The sequence below is a fragment of the Juglans regia genome, chromosome 15 (genome assembly GCF_001411555.2).
Source record: "Juglans regia cultivar Chandler chromosome 15, Walnut 2.0, whole genome shotgun sequence".
NCBI classification, from domain to species: domain Eukaryota; kingdom Viridiplantae; phylum Streptophyta; class Magnoliopsida; order Fagales; family Juglandaceae; genus Juglans; species Juglans regia.
In genome coordinates, this window is record NC_049915.1 from 3,556,982 (window position 1) to 3,566,569 (window position 9,588).

Consider the following 9,588-nt stretch of genomic DNA (forward strand, 5'->3'; position numbering starts at 1 on the left):
ATTCACATCTGCCAAAAGAGTCTCCGAGAGGAAGACTACATCAGGTTGGTGTGTCTTGATGTTTGCCCTTAAGCTTCTGATTGCAAGAGGCCGGGCAATGCCTCCGGGCAATGCCTCTGCAATTCCACGAGCTGAATCTCATTTCTAGTTTGGTGGCAGTATTGGCCCTGCCACTCTAGCCTCATCATCATTTGAAAACAATTGTAAAGACTGATACTGAGGTAAAATACCAGTTTTGATCTGCTCCACTTTCTAGTAAGGTGAGTATCTAGGTTTCTAGGTGCCTCTGATTAGTGCTTCTATCCTTTTGTTCTTTGGTTGTTGTACCAGTTTTGCCATAGGCATTTCTTCGATTATACTGCTGCCTATCTCATTTTCTTTTGATGTCCATTGTGCCAAGTCTTTAACAAGGGTTTCCTCTAGTTGGCTTGAGTCTCCTTGTACTTCAGTCTCATTTATGTTTCTTGCTTTTGGATCTTCTTTGTTCTCATAGTGTGGTGCTGAGTCTTTTTTAACATAAAAGGTTTCTGTTGTTCCCCAGTGGACAAGACTTCTGGGTCTTTTCACATCTAAGTTGAGGTCTTTCCATTCTAGAGCTTGTGCTTTTGAGATGAGGCTTTCAATTTATGGTTGGGTAGCTATTTCTGGATATGTTGGGGTTTAGGAAGGGAAATGTGAAAAGGCTATTTGCATGAGAAGGTTTGTGTTGAAGTGAGAATGGGTTTCGGTTATTTGCGAAATAGCGGGTTGAAGTGAGAATGGGTTTCAACAGCTTTCTGAGTAGAGGTTAACTAAGAAATGTGGGTACAAGTTTTCTAAGAGGAAATTTATGAGAATAGTAGAATTATAAAGGCTTGATTTTTAGTAAATGGACTCCTGGGTTAATTTCACTAAGGAGGTTTAAGCTCACTGGGGATAGGGGAAGAGCTCACCTTGGAGAGAGAGAGAGAGCTGGAAACCTGTGCAACTTAAACCCTGTTTATTAACCATTTTGAAGCTTTTGTAGGAGATTCTCCACTATTTCCATGTCCTCATTTCAAGAAAATTAGGACCATAGCAGGATACCTAGAATCAAAGAGGTAGATTCATTGATATCCCCCAAGTGACACGCAAGATTGAATTGAGAGGCACATGTACTATTTGCATGCACAAATGTGCAATGACGCATAAAGTCTTGTTTGAATTTGATCGATGCATGAGACTCACACACAATTCTATCGTTTTGGTAGATTGTAAATCAATGACACGTAAACCTACAAGTGCATGTGCCACTTTGATAAGCAGAAGACAACATACTTGAATTTTTCAATTTAGACCTTCAGTCCTACGCTTGTTCCACTATTCACGCTTTGTTGTTCTTTCCTCTTCATTTTCAACCCCTAAAACACCTTTTTCTCTGAACCTTGAGTTCTCAGATATCCCTCAGCTTCCCAGAAAGATTTCTAGTTATTCAAGAATCGCTTTGTGTTCTGAAGGAAAATTCCAACTTTGGCATCAAGGAACCGTTGGTTGACTTTGGGCTTTGAGTTTTCTGTAGGTTGGTTTTGATTTCGATAGTCTGATTGGATTATAGGTTTTCCAGGAGAGTCGGTCAATTTTTGAAAAAGTAAAGGTTGGTAGTTCCTGGGCTTGGTTAATATTGGATCTTTGCTAATGGGTTTTGGAATTAGAGTTGCAGGGAATGGAAGGTCGAACTTCTGTTATGGTGGGGTGTTGTTGAATGATAAAAATAGAGAAAATAAAAGAGGGAGAGATGACGAGAAGATCACAAAACCCATGTTCCTAAGACTTTATGTTAATGATACAGAGAAAGGAGGGCCAAGAGCGCCCCCAAGGATAAGATGGCTCTCTATGAACAACTAAGTATTCCCTCTCAACGGGTTTTTTAAAAAAAAAAAAAAAAAAAAAAGAGACGAAGGTCACCTGTCCATGAGTGACCCCCTCTTAATTTAATTAAACAAAAACTCTCACTTATAGCGAAGGAAAACCGTGGTAACAAAAAAACCCATACTCAAAACGTCTCCACTAATATCTAACATAAAGAATACCCAACCTGTCTGTACGTATAAGCCCCTTCAATCTACCCAAACCAAAGTCCTCACCAAAAAAATCTCAATTCCCACCACTCGCCTCATATTTAGCTAAAAAATCTGTTACCATATTAACTTTTCTGAACACATGCTTAAACTGAACATTCATAGAGGATATAAGAGAAAGCGCTTTGTCCCAAAAATCCCACAAATGCCAATATTTACAAGTCCTTGAAATAAACCATCCCATCACCACACTTGAGTCCGACTCTACTAAAACAGTTTGCAAACCCAACTGTTGACACAAATAAAACCCATCAAGCACTGCTCTACACTCAATAATATTATTTGTAGCCTGACCATACGAATGTGTAAGTCTCCCAAGAACCCACCCATTCGCATTTCGAACAACACCTCCCCCACCGACCATCCCAGGATTTCCCAGGGACCCACCATCTACATTGAGCTTTGAGAATTCTCCTATCGGAGGAGCCCAAGCAATCAACTTCAAATTTTTAACTTTAGTCGGCATAACAAGAGAATTAAGCTCCCTTAACACTCAAATTATGATCCCTCACTATTTTAAACATTTTCATAGACCCCGAGATATCTACAAGAAAACCTTTTATCATTTTAATAATATCTTTTGATTTAAATTTAATACATTCCATTCGTGCCGCACATCGAGCTTTCCAAAGAACCCAAGAAATCAATATAGGAATAATACCACAAAACCAACGAACTTGTGAGACTAGAGAAGCCCGACACCAGCATATATTCAAAACATCTGTCCATACTTGAGCCTAAGGTAGTCGGATGCCAAAAAAAGCAGTAAAAAAGTCCCAAACCTCCTCGGTCTCTCCCCATCACAAAGCACATGATCTAATGTCTCAACCTTATTAGCAACACAACAATGACATTTAGAAACTACCGGAATCCCAAGCTGTTGGATAATGGCATCAACGGGGATAGCCTTTTGACGTGCCTGCCAACATAAAAATGACATTTTCTTAGGGACATGATCTTGCCAAAGCCACTTCTTCTAGGGACAAATACTACCGCGTGAACGAATAATTTACCAAACCGACTTTGTAGTAAAAACCCCATCCACCGTGTGCTTCAAAACTAGCATATCCTTTCCCCCCCGAACACGAACATTAGATTGAATGATTCTCTGGAACATATACTCATCAACTAATGGCCAAACCTCATGATACCTCCAACCCACCCCAGCCTATAAATTTTGGACAAGCAATTTATGATTCCTCACAACCAGTAGAAAATTCACAATAGGTCTCTCACCAAGCCAATTGTCATACCAAAAATTTAAGACACCCTCCCAAACTATCATTGTGAATTTCGTATGAGCAAAGGCAGCACCTGTAGAATTTCTTTCCAAAAGCAAGATCACCTTGACCCCACCCCAATTAAGGTAAGCAACTTCTCATCCACATATTTTTTCAGGAAGAAATTAGACCAAAGAGAACCACCTATAAGTAGCTTCCAAGCAAACTTCATAAACAAAGATTTTCGAACCTCCAAAAGGTCCCAAATCCCCAATCCACCTTCCTCTACCGGCAAACAAATACGTCGCCAAGACACCCATTTCCTTTTATTGACATCCCCGCTCGAACCCCTAAGGAAATTAGAAAAAAATTTCTTCAACTTAGCAACAATTCCTTTAGGCAAAGACAACACAGACATCAAGTGGATGGGCATGCTATTAAGAACATGCTTAATAAGGATGAGCGCCAATTCCTTTTTCACTTTCTGTAATAAAGGTTCAAACATATGCAACCTCTTTCTTCCTACATGTACTGACATCCCCAAATACACACACAAGGCCATGCGCCTTCAGCAAACTCCGAAATATGCTTCAGCTGTATTCTCCGATCATAAGGAATATTTGAGGAGAAAAAATAGAATGTTGAAGTGAATTGAGTTGAGTTGAGTTGAGATGAGATGAGATGATAAAATATTATTAGAATATTATTTTTTAATATTATTATTATTTTGGAATTTGAAAAAGTTGAATTGTTTATTATATTTTGTGTTGAAATTTAAAAAAGTTGTAATGATGAGTTGAGATGAGCTCATTCCAAAATAATAATAATAATAAACAATAATATTCTAATAATATTTTATCATTTCAACTCAACTCACTTCAACATCCAAACCCACCCTTACTTGGATTGACCAGTTGTACCGATAGGCTTTCATACTTGTGAATCACCCCCATCAAATTTCGAATAGAACCCTTTCCACTATTTGCAAAAATCAGTAAATCATCCGCATATAACAAATGCGAAACCCGTGCACCACCATTTGAGTTAAAGTATTTAACTCGCCCTGACTGAAATGCATGATTAAGCAGGCGGGAGAGCTACTCTTCTAACAATACGAACAAATACGAAAAGAGTAGGTCACCTTGGTGAAGTCCATGAGAAGGCTTAAAAAGACCTTTGCAACTACCATTCAGCATGACTGAAAAACTCGGAGAGGAAATAGAATTAAAAATTAAAGACCTCCATTTTCCCAAGAAACCCAAACGATGTAAACCTTCCAACAAAAAACTCCAATTCACACGGTCATACGCTTTAACTATATCAATTTTCAGCATGCCATTTCCCCCTCTAGTATTCCGATTCATGCCATTCACAAGTTCTTGAACGATAGACATATTGTCAAAAATACTTCGACCCCGAAAAACGTAGCTTGCTCTGTCGACAAAATGTTTCCAATAATCGGTGTCAATCTAAAAACCATAATTTTAGTCATAATTTTATAAGTTACCGAACACAAACTGATAGATCGAAAATGACCAAATTCCTTCGGTGCATCTACCTTCGGAATCAAAACAATGTAAATAGCCCCCAAAAAAGTAGTGAGAGGAATACTTTCAAAAAATTCCCCGACCATATCATTTGCTTCACAATTTTTCAATGTTATATGCCAGATGATTTGCACGGGTTTTCATATGCGGAGGAATACCTACTAAGTGCATTACCCTAGAGTTGGCACATGCAGATACGCTGCTTCCTTCACACATGCAAATTATATACAATGCGTTCAAAATGCAAGAGGAAGGACTTCGAATTAGCATCCACGTACAAATATACATACTGCCTTGTGCCAACTCTAGGGTACTGCACTTAGTTCTCATATTTCTGACTACTAGGAGCAACCTATTATGTTTAAGGGGAATGGCCTTGAAAGAACCTTTCACTTTCCACTTCACATACCTCCCTCAATGCCCATTCATCAGGGTGAGAAGATTCTTACTCACCGGCCTGAAGGATCAAGTTTGAATAATTCATTGGTGCAACTCGAGCAGAGAAAGAAGGTTGGAGATGAAGATGATTTTATTGTTCCTGTATTTGTTCAATTAGAGACAGAGCAATACTGTAGTGAAACTTAGAACCGTATTGATAGTGAAAATTTCAGTCCCTTCTGCCGGAATCTGCCCTACATATTCTAGTTGTTCCATAAAACACCAAAAAGTTTGTGATAAGAATCCAAATTTGATTACGTGCCTTGGCCTGAATTTGAGACAAGAAGTGAGACGTGAGAATGAAGAGGTACCAAACTTGAGGCTTCCAAGTCATTCTGTAAAATCCACAACAGATATGTCGATCCGAGAAAATATTGAAGGGCTTCTGAAGGAATCCAATGCAGCTCTAGATCAAGAGTACCGAGATTTTCCTATAACTAATATTAACAGTTCAGATCATGATGATGCTTGTTTACAGCTGGATTTGTCGAGCCTGTAAGGGATGTAGACAAGGGAAATGTTCCTCGCCCAAGAAGCATCACTCACTCTGGGGGAAATGATAGCAGTCCCTATGAGCGTGGTAATGGCAGTGAATATAGTGGAGACCAGACCATGTCACTACAAATGGGAAATGTAGACAAAAGTGATGATGTTTTTGAGATCCATGGTGGATCCTATACCAGGATTTGATATCTTTCCGGATGATGTTGTAGGAATAATAGGTCAGAAACATTTTTGGAAATCTAGAAGAGCGATTGTCAAGTAAGTCTGCATTTATATTGATATCTACTTGAATACGTTGCCTCATGGGGGTCTTAAATCCAAGTATACCATGTGAAACTTCTGTCCTTTTTTTTAACATTAAAGTTGAAAGAATATCGGTAACTAATGAATGTAGCATCCCATGCTATCTCAGTTGATGCGGAAAAACAACGATGTTAGAGGATTCAAAGACATCACTTTCTCCCTCTCTCTTTCTCTCTCTTTTATGGGTGATGGTCAAGAACAACAAGTTTTGAGAATATTATGAAATTTGTTCCTTGTAAATTATAAATTAACACTGATTAACTCAAGTTTTTACTCTCGACTTTTTAGTTGCTTTCTCTTTTATGTCCTGTTTATTTGGGCAATGCCTATTATTTCTTATTAATAAATTTTTAACGACTTATAAAAAGAAAGATTTTGCTCTCACAACTTGCGCTCCCATAAGGGCAACTTCAATTTTTATTTCAAAGCTTTTATGTTTAGGATTCTAAAATTAAAGGAACTGTCTTTCAGTTTTCTTGTATCCATTACCACTCTATTTTTTTCTTATTTTCCATTTATACAAGTCACGTTCTGATTAAACAATTTGTATAGGTCATTACTGTTCTTGGGCTAGGAAATTTGTGATTGATTGTTGATGATGACTGAAAAGATGTTAGGAAATTGATTTCCTCTGTTTGTGTATGTGATATAAATTGAAGAATATCTTACTTTTACTTTATTGGAGAACTAAAGTGATCATTATACTGGAAAGTCTGTACTGCTATCTTGGAAGCTTCTACCATTTTTTTTTTAAAGGGAAAAGCTTCTACCATTCAACATTATGAACTTATATTTTGTCAGGTTCTGTCGATTTAAATCTTCATTAGATTTTGTTTGCAGTATGAAATACTATAATGAGAGTATACAAATCCATTTGCTTTTTGCTCTTACTGAAGAGTTGCAGTTCTGGCTTTGAGGGAGAGAGAGCCCAGTGTTCAGTTCCAAGATCCCTTCTAAAGTGGTATTTTTGTATATACAAATGCCCTCGATAATATTTTAACAGTGGGTACTGGATCATCTTTCAACAGGGAGATGTGCTATCCTAATAGAGGTACTTTGCACAAGGCGACCCCCGAGACAGTGGATCTTCTCATTATGCATTGTTCATTCCATCTGCATTTTCCGATCTACCTGTCTCTGTTTATTGTTGCTTAATCCGACTGACCACTGGGGAACTTTTCGTACCATGACAATCGAGGGCATGGAGCAAGAAGAGGAGAATGTGACGTTGTAGGATCTTTGGAGCCGTTGTTGGATGGATCTTGGATAGTATAGACGTTGTGGAATTGTTGGTGCACATGGCTACAGACATATAATTTCTGATACGTAGTATTTTGGTGTTCTGCATTAGAGGTTCTTGTGGGGTTGTGATTCATATTCTTTTTATCTGCTCCCTAAGCATAATGTTCTGATGTTCTGTCCATTCAAAGAAAAAAAAAATATTTGTACATGAGTACATGCAAACTGCAGACCTCCATCTGGCATTTCCCATTTGGTTTCAAGATTGTATGCGATTAACTAACAAGTTACTTATATTTTCTTGTTGTAATAATTTAGAACTTTTACTCAGAAGAAGTGTAAATGATGTACATTTTGAACTGCAAATTGGGTCATGCTGTTTCCTTTGTTTCCACAGATTATTGGGTATTAAGTTTTGGCGAAGTGATTCTTATAGGGAAACCTGTAGAAGCATGGCTGTGCTAGTAGCTCAATTTGAAAGTTTAACACGTACAATCATATTTCTGATGAAGATGTGATTTGGTAAAGTTGTATCCACTCTAATGATTATAGCAGAGGACGCTGGTGTGTAACGTTAGAAATAGGTTCTCGTCATTGGTGAACTCAGTAGGATTACACATAGTTGTATGCGGAGATCCTTTGTGTCTCTTCTTCCTTCGAAAATACAAATAAATGGAATAGAGTGGTGTTCACATATGCATGTACGGCTGTGAAAATGCATTCACCTAAAATAGATGCCCAGTAAGCTTTGTATTTGGAGGGAGGATAAGTGAGGGACTTCTTAAACGTCATTTCAACCCATTAAACAGGTTACTTAGTCTGCAATTGTACATCCACCATCACACATTGCGAAGTGCAAAGATGATTCCGAGAACCCAAACCTAAAATGAAACATTCTGCAGAAAATGCAGTTGGGAAGAGTTCTGTGAAAAAATGGCAGTCAGCCTTCAAGTTATGGAGCTTATATTGGAAACTCACTGCCAGCTCCTGTGGCTACTGATAATAAAATGGGTCCTTGGTGTATTAATCAGTCACTTAGGCATCAGTGGTTGATTCCCATAGTCTCTCCTTCTGAAGGACTCGTATACAAGCCCTATCCTGGACCTGGGTTTATGGGAACTGCTTATGGAGGATGTGGACCTTTCAGCCAGCTGGTTCCCTTGACAGGTAACTTAATGAATTCAGCTTATTGGTTTCCAGGTCATCCTAGTCATCATGGGATTGGGAATCCTCCTGGTACTCCCCTAGTTGGTCATACCTACTTCCCTACACATGGCATGCCGGTCATGCATCCGACCATGTCAGGTTCAGCTGTTGAACAAGTTAACCAATCTGCTAGACTTGGCTCACATGGTCAAAGTCAATTATCAGGAGGTGGAGCCAACTTAAACATGCAGCATCAGACCTCACATAAGCCAGAGAGGAACTTGTAACTTGACCTTACTGTTTGGTTTATTTGTTGTACTCAATTACTCTTTTAATGGTTGGATTTTTTTTCACGTCCAAAATGATTTTCTTCAGAAAATTTTGAATGAATTCTTCCCCTGTATAGGATATGGATCCATTTCTAATATTATTAGACAGGAAATACTATTTATGCTATCATTTTGAGAGGATTTTGGGTAAAAATTCCCATCTCCTCAAGATCTTGAAGGCGAAAAGCTTAAAAGGGGCTACAAAATGTTGCTGTTATGTACATGTTTGGTCCTAATGATTAACCATGACTTTATTTATTTATGGAAATTAAGGCCCCATTTGGTTATACCGGTGAGATGAGATAAAAGTTAAAAATTGAATAAAATATTTTATAATATCTTAATATTATTTTTGTTTTAAAATTTAAAAGAGTTGAATTGTTTATTATATTTTGTGTGAAAGTTTAAAAAATTTGTAATAATTATATAAGATGAGATTATATAGTTTTTCATTTATGCTTTAATATAATGAAGATGAAAGAAATCAAGTAAACTTCGATTCTAAATAAGAGAATAACACGTACTGTAACATTATATAATAGTCGATGCATTGCTGCCAATGAAATAACAGAAATGCCTGAAAGCAATTATACAACTATTCAATAAAATATTATTATTTTTTAATTTATTTGATTTTTTTTATGTTGATAGGTTTGGATTAAAAAATAATAATTTAATTAAAAAATATAAACTGGGCCTGCAGAAAGGCCTGCAAAGCCTAGAAGAATATTATTTTCTGTTGACATGAAACACGCAGCTAGCTAAC

The 9,588-nt window shown here is 37.5% G+C and overlaps 1 pseudogene; it reads left to right on the forward strand.

Annotated features, from left to right (window-relative positions):
- The first annotated feature begins 1,653 nt into the window (after nucleotides 1-1,653).
- On the forward strand, nucleotides 1,654-8,780 carry LOC109008801 (annotated as a pseudogene).
- The last annotated feature ends 808 nt before the right edge of the window (nucleotides 8,781-9,588 follow it).